The following is a 13,074-nucleotide window of genomic DNA, read 5'->3' on the forward strand; positions in this document are numbered from 1 at the left end:
ATTCATCTTTTATTGTAATTTTTTTTGGAAATAATAAAATTTTTTATATATATAAAAATTTGAATATTTTAAAATAAAAAATTAGTAAAATAATAAAATAAAAAATGTATTATTAATTTTCACAATTTTTGTAAAATGTATGTTTTATTATCTTAATTTAAGGTAATTAATTTTTCATTTTGTTATTTATTATCAACTTTTTTTTAGAAGATATTGATTTATAAGAAAAAAATCCTTATATTACTGTTTTTCATCGTATTTTACAAACAATAAATTTTAAATTAATTTGTAAAGAGATATGTGAAAATCAAACTATTTTACTAGCATTTTTTGATATGTTAAAAAAATGTTACATTTGGATAGAATTAAAAATTTGTAAAAATACTTAATTAACATATCAGAAAATTAACGAGGATGAGTGCCTGTATATGCTGCTGTACAGATTGCATCCAAATAATAAGAAAATACAGCCGCAGATCGGAGGAGGCTCCGACGTCGTCAACCACCCTCGCCACACGCTTGTGTTTGAGAATTTTTTGGTCATTTAGGTTATTTGGATAGCTTTTTAAAATTTTTAATTGGCCTTTTTTCTTAATCTGATTAACTCTCAAAGATGATGGTCCTAATTAACCATCCAGTTCAACTAGGTATCCTTTAAAAGTTGTACAATATTCAGCCTTTTATTACAATAATTTTAAAAAAATAAAACAAACATATCTAAAAATTTTAAATAGATTTAGTGTCTTTTTAAAATTAAATACACATTCAAAATACAAACTAAATAAAACTGAAATTTAAAATTTAAATTTAAATTTTAAATTTCTATTTTAAATTTAATATACTTAATTATTAATATATTATAATTACAATTTAAATACACATCCAAAAATCAAATTAGTTATAATTCAAAATTTTGAATTTAAAATTTTAAAATAAATCTTAAACCGTCTTAAAATTTTGGATGTGTTTCAAACATGTTTTGCATATAAGTCAATAATTTTAGATGTGTAATAAATAAAAAATAACCAATATTTACAAACATACATTTTAATAATTTTAAAAACATTGATGTTCAAATAAGTAACGATAAAATTCAACAAATAATAAAAAAATGAGAAATATTAGATGAATTTTATCGAATAAGATATAAAAAAAATTAATTTTATATTTAATGTTTAAATTTAAATTTTTGATTTATGATTTTGGATGTGTTTTAGAAATATTTTTTGTATCACTTAATAATTTTAGATGTGTTACAATTGAAAACAAAATTGAATTTTTACAAACAAGCATTTTAATACTTTTAAAAGCATTAATATTAAAATAAGTAACGAAAAAATCTAACTATTAAAAAAAGAGAAATATTAGATGAGTTTTTCTCGAATAAGATATAAAAAATTAATTTTATTTTTAATGCTTAAATTTAAATTTTAGATTTATAATTTTGGATGTGTTTTAAAAATATTTTATGTATAATTTAATAATTTTAGATGTGTTACAATTGAAAAAAATTAATTTTTACGAACATACATTTTAATAATTTTAAAAGCGTTAATATTCAAATAAGCAATGAAAAAATTCAAAAATATAAATAAAAGAAAGAAAGAAAGAAATAAATAAATAAAGAAGAAGAAAAGAATATTGATATATACATTGATTATTTATTATTTAATTCAAATGTTGATATAATCTTATTAAAATAATGATGAATGAGTTTTGAGTTAGTATGTAAGTCACTCGAAATAGAAACAAAATAGCACGACTCATCTAATATGAAATAATAAATTTACCTGTAGAGAAATAATACGCTTCTATGAAAATTTTTGTAAAGAACAGTGAGAGAGAAGAAAAAAAAAAGAACGTACACGAGAGAGGGAGGGGGTTAATTTTAATTACCAACATGTTTAGCTACAAATTAGGAATGTCTTTTAACTAAAATTTATTTAAATAATATTATTTAAATTTAAAGGCTGAATAAAGGCTGAATTTTAAAGGACACATAGCATTTTCCTTAACCATCCAACTTTTTTACCTTAAATGATTACTTAAGTTACTGAAGTCAGCAAAGTCAAATAAACCTTTCAGTCTCTGCTCACTAAATCACATGCTAGCATTCTTTTGGTTTAGCCACTTAGTCACCTTAGCCATGAAAAAAAATAAGCCACCAGAGTCTGCACCAATTTATTATGCTCTTCACTAAGAAAAAATGTCTTTTCGAGACGAACTAGAATTTTCAATGATTTGTTGCTGTATTTAAGAATAATCAATATTAATTCAGTTGAATTAATTTTTTTTAAATTAAAAAAAAGTTATATTTGTGTTATATAATACCCAATAAACAGAGAGTACTAGAAATGTTAGGGAAATGAATTCTCTTTATTTTTTTTTGTTACTGGAAAGAATAAAGTGCAATCTCCTACCTTTAATTTTACAAATAAGACTAAAAATAAATAAGAGAGAGAAAGTAATAAAGGATGAGATTTTCTACTAGATATCATCCAGTTTTTTTTTTAGTGGAGAGGATCCACTCCTAAGTATTAGGAATACTCTCTAAACTTGCAGCACTCATGAATCAGAATTTTACCGTGCAAAAGCCAATATTTGAAGATACTGTCCTTAGTAATTTAAACATCAAAATGGTAGAGATAGCTAAAAAAGTTGAGCTATTGTGGTATATTGTCACTGTGGTCAGATAAAGCTTCTACGGGAAGAATGTAACCAAGCAGCATTTGTGTTACAGCCAATTGAACTTGTTCTTTCCTATCTAAATGACACTAACTTGAAAACTTTATAAATGATGTAATCTATTATAGTCTTCATTAAGAAAAAATATATTTTCATTGAAAGACGAACTAAAATTTTCAATGATTTGTCGTTGTATTTAAAAATAATCAATATTAATTCAGTTGAATTAATTTTTTTAAAATAAAAAAAATTATACTAATGTCACGCAATGTCCAATAAATAAAGAATACTATGAGTACTCTCTGTTTATTACAGCACTCTAACTCATAAATCGAAATTTTGACCTACGAAGACCAATGTTAGAGATGTTGTTCTTGGTGATTTAAACATCAAAATAGTAGAAATAACTAAAAAAGTTAGAGCTGCGTCAAAATTTACAGGTAATAGAGGAGCTGTTGTCGAATGCTGTTCCCATGGAGATTATCAAGTAAAGCTTTTAAATGATGTAATTCATTGTACTTTTCATGAAGAAAAAAATGTTTTTTCATTAAAAGATGAACTAGAATTTCTAATGATTTGTTGCTGTATTTAAGAATAATCAATATTAATTCAGTTGAATTAATTTTTTTTAATAAAAAAATTATACTAATATTACACAATATCCAGTAAACAAAGAGTACTAAGAATACTAGTAGTATTCATACTTTAATAGTATTCATTATCTATCCTTAAAATATATTTTTTTAAAATTAAGAATGAGACTTAAATTCGTAACATTTAACTAAGTATAGAGAAATTATATTATTTGAACTATAATTCGTTGGCATTTTTCTTTAAAATATTATACATATAGAGTATATTAAATGTTATAGTATATTATTATAATGTGCTGTTAAATTTACAAAATTTCACCTCCATTAAATAACTTATATAAAGTATTTTTTTAGTATTATTATATAAGTAAATTATTTTACTTGGGAAACAAGTAATTTTTTTATTATTTCTATTAAATCACTTTTCTTTAGTTATATTGATGCCGACGCTATTCTGGAAGTAAAATAGTTAAATTTATTCATTTCAAATTTTCAATTAATTTGTGATAAAAATGATTCTTTCTTAATAACTACGGAGGTGCAAATTTCACTAAAAATAATTAGGAAGCTTTTTCAAACATGTCTCTAAATAAAAAAAAAGTCACCAAAAACATGTCTCTAAATACCAAAAATAAAATAAAATAATAAAAAATTTCACAATCACTCTTTTTTTATTTTTTTATAAATGATATTTTTTATTTTATTTCATAATTCAACAGACTAAAAATTAATACATTGTCTATCAGAGTTTCATTTAAGAATTTATTATTAGTTGATAACATGCACAAAATAATTTTTAAATTTTAATACTTATTTAAATAAATTAACTATTAAACCAGTTTAAAGCGATTATAAATGACTAATCCTTATCAAGAATATAAAAATCATTTCCCCATATAACTGCGCTCTTTTTAAAGTTCAAACCTATTTTGGTGTGTATTAAGATTATGCTTTCTTCTATGGCCTTCAATAGAGTTAACTGTGATTCATCACAAATATTCTAAAATTTTAATTAGGTTTAATTATTTTGTTTGTTTTTATAATTTTATTAAATTTTTATATATTTTTTAATTGAATTTTTATACTATATCAAATTTTGTAATTAAATTTCTATCGTGATAAAAACATTAAAATTAACAGAATATTCGATTAAACTATATAAAATATCCAATCAAGTATAAGGTATAATCGTTTTGTTTAACATAATATTTCATTAATTTTAACATTTTTGTCACGGTAAAAACTTAATTACAAAATCTAACATGGTATAAAGACTCGATCGAAAAAAATAATAAAGGGTAAAGTATACTTTTTGTCTCTGAAGTTTGACAAAAGTTTCAAAAATACCTCTAAATTTTATTTTGTTTCAATTTTGTCCCATAAGTTTTCAATTTCTATAAAATATATCCTTGATGGCTAAATTTTCAAAAAATTTAAGACCACTCTAACAATAATACATGAAAATTATGCTTGATTTGCTTGTGTTAAAGGTTGTTCTTATAAAATTGTTGTTGAGTTGATCTTAAATTTTTTGAAAAATTAGTCGTCAAAGTATATTTGATGCAAATTGAAAACTTCTGGAACAAAATTGAAACAAAATAAAACTTAAGTATATTTTTAAAACTTTTATCAAACTTTAAGAACAAAAAATATACTTTACTCAATAATAAAATTTAATTAAAAATTTAATAAAACTATTAAGACTGACAGAATAATTAATCCTTTTAATTATCTAAAAACTTAAATGCATGTATTAACTAAGCCATCTCTTATTTATTAACATTTGAATCATTAGATAGCTCTATTGTAGAACCAAAAAGAAAACTTTTTTCTTTTATGTTGCCAAAATCACATCTACCTTCCTTTGAAAAGCTTAAGAGAAAAATGTTTTTTTTTTGAGTAATGATGCAATTAGAATTATTAATAAAAAAATTATTACTGCTAAAATTTAAGGAGAATTACCGTCAACAATCATCTATTTGTCACATTAATAAAAAAATTATAACCAAACTATTATAATTTTAAAAATTGTAAATTCTTTTAATTTTGTATATGAAGGTTGTAGGCTAATTTTTTTTCGATATGAGACCAAGTTTGGTGTAATGCTGGATTATAGAACTTGGGGAGAATTTTACACCGTTGTGACGGCGTTTAGGTAAAGGGAAGAGATCGGACGGTCCAATTTATTGCAATTGAAAGAAGACACAAATCGGACCGTTCGATTTGTGGTTTATGGAAGGCAGTGCATGAAAATCGGACCCACCGATTTCATGCTTTACGTTTAAATTTTTTTGGGTCCAAAGAAATTGGACCCAGTGATTTCTTTGTTGGATGAGAAAAAATTTTACAAGTCATGAAATCGGACCCAGCGATTTCCAAACTATCACACTTGCGTAAAGCACCATGTACTCTCATACCCATGTGATACTCCATCTTCTTTTCAATATGAAAAATAAAAAAGTGGAAGAATGTAAGCCATATTTATAACACAAAAAAATAATAATAATAATCATTGTCCTTATCAATGCAAATACTTAGTCTAATGAATATAATTCTTTTTCATATATTTCTAACGAATATAAAAATAAAGTGAAAATTTCATAAAACAAATAAAATAAAATAAAAAACCATATGATGAAACATGTAAAAAAAATGAACTCAAACTATATTAAACCAGGTGTAAGAAAAAAGAGTTTATGATGCACCAAGCACCATAAGCAATAATGTAAAGTTACTATACAAAATACAGAAATATTAATTCACATGCAGTAGTTTAGTTCCAATGGCCAATTGCCTCTATTCAATAATGGTATTCAAGCTCTAAAGAATCAAATGATTTACCCCTTTCTTCACTCAAGATTCCATGTATTGTAAAGGTGGAGGGATTGTTTTGATCTTCTCAGAAGAACCTACAAAACAGTTTTGCATGTCACATGCATTTTGAGAACAGAACAATCACCATAATTTTATGCTCAAAAGAATCAACAACAAAAAATGCTATAGGTTGTTTTGCAAATTTGGTGCTGCATTCTTGGATTAATGTATCTGGATATTGTATACTCGACACCTTGATGTACTAGATTTGCGCGACGATAGGAAAGAAAGAATCTAAGAGTAGAAATCTATAGGTTTTGAAAGACAAAGTGAATAGGACATACGAATATGTTCGAGTCTACTCATCGTACTTAGAGAATTCTACTGAATTTGATACATTATTCAGATTATTCTTGATATGATTTTCGATATTTCTTAATCCCTTAAGTAACTATTTAATCCCTAATAATCCATGATAATGGGGCTATCAGATTTGGAGTGTATCAAATTCCTTAGAAGTTAAGCAAACTGAATGCTGCAAGACATACCATAATAACCGCGGATTTCAACTTCCCTCCATTCTTGCACAAGAGCACAGCAGCAACACATGAAATGAGAAAGAAAATCATCAACATAGCCACCCTGCAATGAATAGAATGTCAGTGACTAATGAAACATATGCAGATGCTAAAAATGCTTAAGAGTTTATGTAATACTAAATTCCAAAAAATAACTTTCACAAAAAAGAAGTTATATGCTTTAGCTCAATTTGTGAATTGCACAAACAGGATCAACGCAGAAATAAACCAGATTGTTACAAATTTCCATGTAAAAAGGAAAACTAAAAATGAATACCTATAGATGCAAGACACGACAAAAAAGGGGGACATGAGTTCATATTTATGCCGAAAGAAGGACACATTATTACCGTGATGTTGAACATCTTCCTAAGCTTCCTCCTTATGCAGCAAGTATAGCAACAGCAAGACAAGATCAATGAATATGCCAATAAGTCATTGCATGCTTCTGCAGAAGCTGAAAAACCACAAAATATTATAGCAACCCATCCTCATCCAAAGTAATATACAGTATTCGGATATAGATTCATCATTTTAATGCTAACACAGCATAGATAACTAACGTACATATTGGCCTGTTAGTTGCAACAGTAGCAATCTTCGAAAGTGTTCCGCAAGGAAAGAAACATGTCTTTATACCTGCAAGCAAGTCATATACTTGTGATGAAAAATACACCAGGACTAGAAAGCTTAATTAATCTTTTTTTCTTTTTGTTTCCATGTTTATCAAGATCCTCTGATACCCTATATTGAACCTACCCTTGATCGAAAGAAAAGAGTTAAAATGCTCAAGTGAAACTACACCTATACAATCACCTGCTAAACTAGACTGTGTAAAGATATTTGCAGTGTTCTCACCACAAATTGTATAATTTCCATTGAAAATTGCAGCTTTAGTATTAAAAGAAAAATGTGGCCTTTTCTGGAGCTGGTGACCTGTTTGGGGGCAGGCGCAAGAGAATCGAACTTGATTCAATAAAATTAACAAGCCAAAAGGTTAAAATAATACATGACAACACCACAAAGAGATGGACGGGGCAAGAGCTTTAGTGTAGTGCAAGCTTTCCTGGTTCATAGCTAAGGCAAATTTCCAAGAAATATTTCAAATTTTGGTCAAGTACTTGAATGAATAGAAAAACTAATTGAAGCTGAGGAGGAGGAATATATATTACCTTGATGCTGGAAAAGTATCACTTTTTTTATAAGGCTTTTCTTTTTCAGCAGATGAATGACTTTTGCCACCACCACCAGCATCAGAGTAGCTGTAGTTACTATACTCTACTTTCTTATGAGCTTTTTCAGGTGAATAAGCTGCAACTTCTGTGATATCTAACAACCGTTGAATGAATTCACACTGATGTATATCCATAATTGCCTGTGAATATTGTAGTTCAAGTTGAAGCTTTTCGTTTTCTTTTTTAAGTGCTTCTGAGAAAGGTACGTTGGGGTACGAACAGGATAGAGTTTTTTTCAGCACCACAGAGTCTTCTTTGTCCGGCTCAGGCTTTAAAATAACAGTCTGCAACTTTTGGCAGTCATCATCCAACGTGTACTCGCGTTGATCCTTCTCAATAACTTCAAGTCTCTCCTGAATATTCAAAAGAAGCATGGAGATTCTCAACCTATTAACGTTACTCGGACTAAACTAATAAAGATAGATGCTAATTTGAAGCAGATCGAAGTCATGATAGACAATGGAAATTTGAAAATCCAGGTTGAGGCATAAGAAAATTAATGCAACTTGTGCAACAACTTCACACAAACTCATAAGTCACATACACGAGGAAAACAATGGTGATTTGATTAAATGATCAACAAACAATGTAGTAAATCATTCAAAAGTTGAGTTCCTGTTTTATGAATTTTGTGCCAAAGGACTTATCTAAATTGTAAACCGAGGAATAGTACATAGAAGTAGTATTAAATTAATGGCAAACTAGAAAAGATGAGCAGTGAAAACAACACTGATGTTTAGTATAATTCCAATAACAAAAGCAAGAGACTCAAAGCACCATTTACGATAAGAGATAACTGATAACTGACATTTGAGCAAAACAAAGGTGTAAAATTTACCCTGACTCGAGCATTGTCAACCAGAGTAATGAGAGGAACGAGGCGTAACAATCTGTCGATTTCATTCTGAGCCTTCCTGAATTGATAGACAATGTTCCATCCCATGGCCAGTAAGTAAAGATAGCTGCGGTCCTGGCAACTATTAACCAGAATGTAAGATCTTCTGAGAGCATCCTCTAGCTGTTCCAGAGGCTCCCGGGTCTCTGGGTACCTCTTAAGCTCTGAGATCTTGAGCTGCTCCAACAAGTTCCCAATCAACTTTATATGCTGTGCAAACTGCCTACAATTCTTCTTGTGCATCCGTGCCGTGCTCGCAGCTTTCACAATCATCCCAATCAACCTCACAGCATCTATACCCGTCAGCTGGGCTACATTTGCAACCTCCCCAAAATGTTCCCATGAAGATGCCATGATCTCAGCAAATCAACCTAAGGAAAATCCATCCAGATTAGCTAACAACTCGAAACATGGTTTTAGTCCTTCCTACATATCTTGCTTTCTAAAAGGGGAAAAATAACCCCTTTTTTACTTAAAAAATGTGCATTTGTAAACATACTCAACTCCATCAGATAATTTTTTTCTCATTAAAACACAGAAAGCATAAAATTAACAATATTCTATGATCCAACAACTGAACCTTGTTCAACTAAGTGGGGTCGGCGGCATAGATCAATTGACGTGGTGTAATGTCGTATGATCCATTTAGCTCAATTCACCTAGATGGAGAAAGTTTGGCTGTTAAATATTCACCACAACATAATCATAGCAGATCTTAGATACTATAGCTGATAAATTTCACCTTTGATTATGCAAGTAACATTTGCATCTAAGTCTATGATTTAGAAATGGTATAATGATGAACACTCTCAAAATTTCAAGCAGGATCAAGACCTCCCCTGAGAAATGTTGTCAGAGACAGCATTGCCTTCCAAGATCTTGATGCAGGGACACTGCAGAAACACAAAATTCCAAATGAAAACCGAAACCAACAAAATTATCATTCTTCAGAGAGTGTCATTGAAGCTTCTTGACTCACTTTTTCAACATAAAGCTTTTCCCTTTTCTTTTTCAGTAAAAAAAAAAAGCACGTTTCTCAGAAAAAAATCATCAGTGGATTAAAAAATAAAAATTAAAAAATCACCACCACCCTATTCCAAATCTTGAGCTGAAACCAAACCAAACCATACTAAATTCATTTATTTTTTCCCCAAAAGCACAAAAATTAAGAATATTATAAATAAAACTAAGAAGTAAAGAGACAGAGAAGGGTAGCTTGTAGCTAGCTTATGTTGTGGATTAAGAAAATGTGAACTTGAAAGGTTGATTGATGCAAACAACACATAACAAACCAATAACTTTTTGCTCAAATAAGTTAAGACCCAAAAAAAAGAGCTTACATGGCAGAAGAAAACGACGTTTAAAGTGAGCATTGAGATTCAGGTAATGGAAGACATTGGTAATGGTTTGAGCGAAGGGAGCGGAAAGTGTTTGTTGTAATGCGCCAAAGAAAAAAACAACACTAAGAGTGGTTTTCTCAGAACTCAGTAGTTTTCTTTTTGTTGTTTATTGTTACTCACTCACTCACTCCCTCGCTCAAGAGTTTCGGTTCGGTGTCGTTTTGCAGTGTGATTCACTCACTCACTCACTCAATGTGCTGTGCTGTGTGGTGTGTGCAGAGCTTGTTATGCTTCTCTGTCTGCTGATTATGCTTATTTTCTCACTTCCCTTTCATTCTGCATTTAATGCGGTGATTATTCACCACAAACTAAAGATTAATCTATTACAGACTCGAATTAAAATTTTATTTTATTTAAGAATTTATGGTTGGACTAACTGTATATATAATACGAGATTTAATTTTAACATTTATTTAAACAAACTAATAAAATTATTGAACTAATCATTTAACCAATTCAATTTAATTAAATTTGTTTAAATTATAGACTAGACATGGTGTTTCGTCTTAAATATGTCTTAGGAGAAACTTTTGAATTTTAATTTATATTCATGTCATTAGTGAATTTACATTTCAATTAAATATGTAAAATAATAGTAAATTCACTAATTGTGAAAAAAATATGGTTTTTTTGGACAGATTTATTAATATTGGTATGTTTTCTTGTTAGAAATGAGATTATTTTTTATAATTACAGATAGGTAAATTTTGTAAATAGAAAGTTAACGTATGAGACGTGTTAAATACGTGCCAACATTCTAACCAACGCACGAAAACGTGTTGAATACTGAACATGTCGAATAATTTTTACAGTTTTATAATATATTTAAAATATCAATATTCAACTAAAATACCATCTTTATTTTCATATTAAAAATAATTCCCGATTTGTTTGTATCAACAATAAGATTTAATTCGTCTGATATTGTGTATTATTTATAAATCCAGGTAGGATTTTTGTGTGGTGGCCCAGCAACATGTAAACCCAATGACACAGAGAAATTCTTATTTTGTTCATACAGAAAATCCTTTTCTTTTTTTTGATACATTTACACAATTTATACAATTTTTTATAAAGTAATATCATTATTTTTAATTTAATATTATCACTCTATCTTTCATTCTCTTTTTTATTTTTTATAATGATAAAAAATATTTTCAAATTTTTAAAAAATACAATAATAAAATAACATTAGCAATTAAAGAATGATGATACCTACTAATTTGTTTCTTTTCCTTTTTAGAATTTAGTAGCTAAGATCACTTTGTGACTTTGTGTAGTAAATAATTTTTAGTCACCAAAAAAAAAATCCCATAAGAAAGTTGCTAAAGCAAATCCCCTTAATTTACTGTGATTATTACTAAATTGCCACTCAACAGTCAACCCATTTCACCCACTTACAGCTGTGAGTTGGGTTTGTTGCGTGTCAAAAGGTTCATAATTACTGGGTTGACTCTCAAATTCTGATAGATGATTGATGAATAATATTCTCTGGTTTCTTTTGATGTGTCACTTGTTTGATTGTTTCAATGCTAGTATCAAATTTAAAATTATTAGCAATATTTAGATTAAGTTCGGATATTATTCCTGAGACCGAAGTAAATTGATACTTAAAAAAAATAGAAACTTATTGAAATTCTATTGATCTAATAATGAATTAATTTGTGTTTCATGAATTTATTATGAAAGTAAAACTTTTAATAAGCTGCTAGTATTAATCAAGTGATTTAATTGTGACATTGCTATAAGCAATATTTTCATCTAGTAGTTGAAATATCAATTTAATTCTTAAAATAATTTGATATTAAGATTTTGAATAAGTTAACGTTTCAAAAAAAATTTATATTAAATAAGACAATTTTATAAACTAAATTTCATTACGATTTCATATACTTATTTTATGTAAAATCACAATTTTTCTACCCTCGGTAGTTCAGCTGAATTTTATGATTTTTTAAGAGATTTAATCATGAAAATGAAGTAACAATGTAACATATATATATATATACAAAAATAACGGTATATTATATTAATTACTTTGCTAATTTCCTAAACTTTCTGAATTGAGTAAAGAAATTGACAAAAGAAAAAGATCAAACTTATGCTTCAATCAAATATATATAGGTGTTGGAACGAAGTTGGATGAAGATATGGCAACTTGAAACTTTATATTAAGAAATAAAAAGACATAGGTGGGCTAGATTAAAAGTTAAGATATTGAAATTTTGAAAAGGATCAAAATTATTCAGAAAGGGGAAACATCATTCACCAACAATGCATGCATACAAAAAGTGCAATTAAAATGGCAGTAGTGCCATTTAAATAGACAATAATAATTAACGATAATTCTAAGGGAAATTAAAATACAGCAATATTTTTCTGAGGCCTGGGCTAATTACGCACTCACAAATATTAATAAAAAAATCCTCCTAAAGTTTTAATGTTTAATTTTATTTTTAATATTTTTTATTTATTTAATTTTGTGTTTAATATTTTTTTATTTGTGTCAAAATTATTTTTAAAATTTTAAATTTTTTCCTAACATTTTATATGGAGTTAATATTTAGGTGTAATTTTGAGACATATAAAAAATATTAGAAACAAAATTAATGCAACTAAAGATTAAAAATATTTAAAATAAAATCACAAACATTAAGAAAAAAAGTATACGTTAATATTAAAATATTGTCTTTACGTTATAATAACTTAATTCACTATAATTTCATCTGTATACATCACATGATATTTTTAAAAAATAAATTATCTAAAATATCCCAAAAACAAAGACAAAGAAAGCTCAGCTTCAACACACAATAAACCTACTAAAAACTAGACCCAAAAAAAAGGTTACGTTCAATTCCATGAATTATTGAT

The 13,074-nt window shown here is 27.5% G+C and overlaps 1 pseudogene; it reads right to left on the bottom strand.

Annotated features, from left to right (window-relative positions):
- Positions 1-5,913: 5,913 nt before the first annotated feature.
- On the bottom strand, positions 5,914-10,479 carry LOC107476299 (protein MID1-COMPLEMENTING ACTIVITY 1-like; annotated as a pseudogene).
- Between the last annotated feature and the right edge of the window lie 2,595 nt (positions 10,480-13,074).

The sequence above is a fragment of the Arachis duranensis genome, unplaced genomic scaffold (genome assembly GCF_000817695.3).
Source record: "Arachis duranensis cultivar V14167 unplaced genomic scaffold, aradu.V14167.gnm2.J7QH unplaced_Scaffold_165934, whole genome shotgun sequence".
NCBI classification, from domain to species: Eukaryota; Viridiplantae; Streptophyta; class Magnoliopsida; order Fabales; family Fabaceae; genus Arachis; species Arachis duranensis.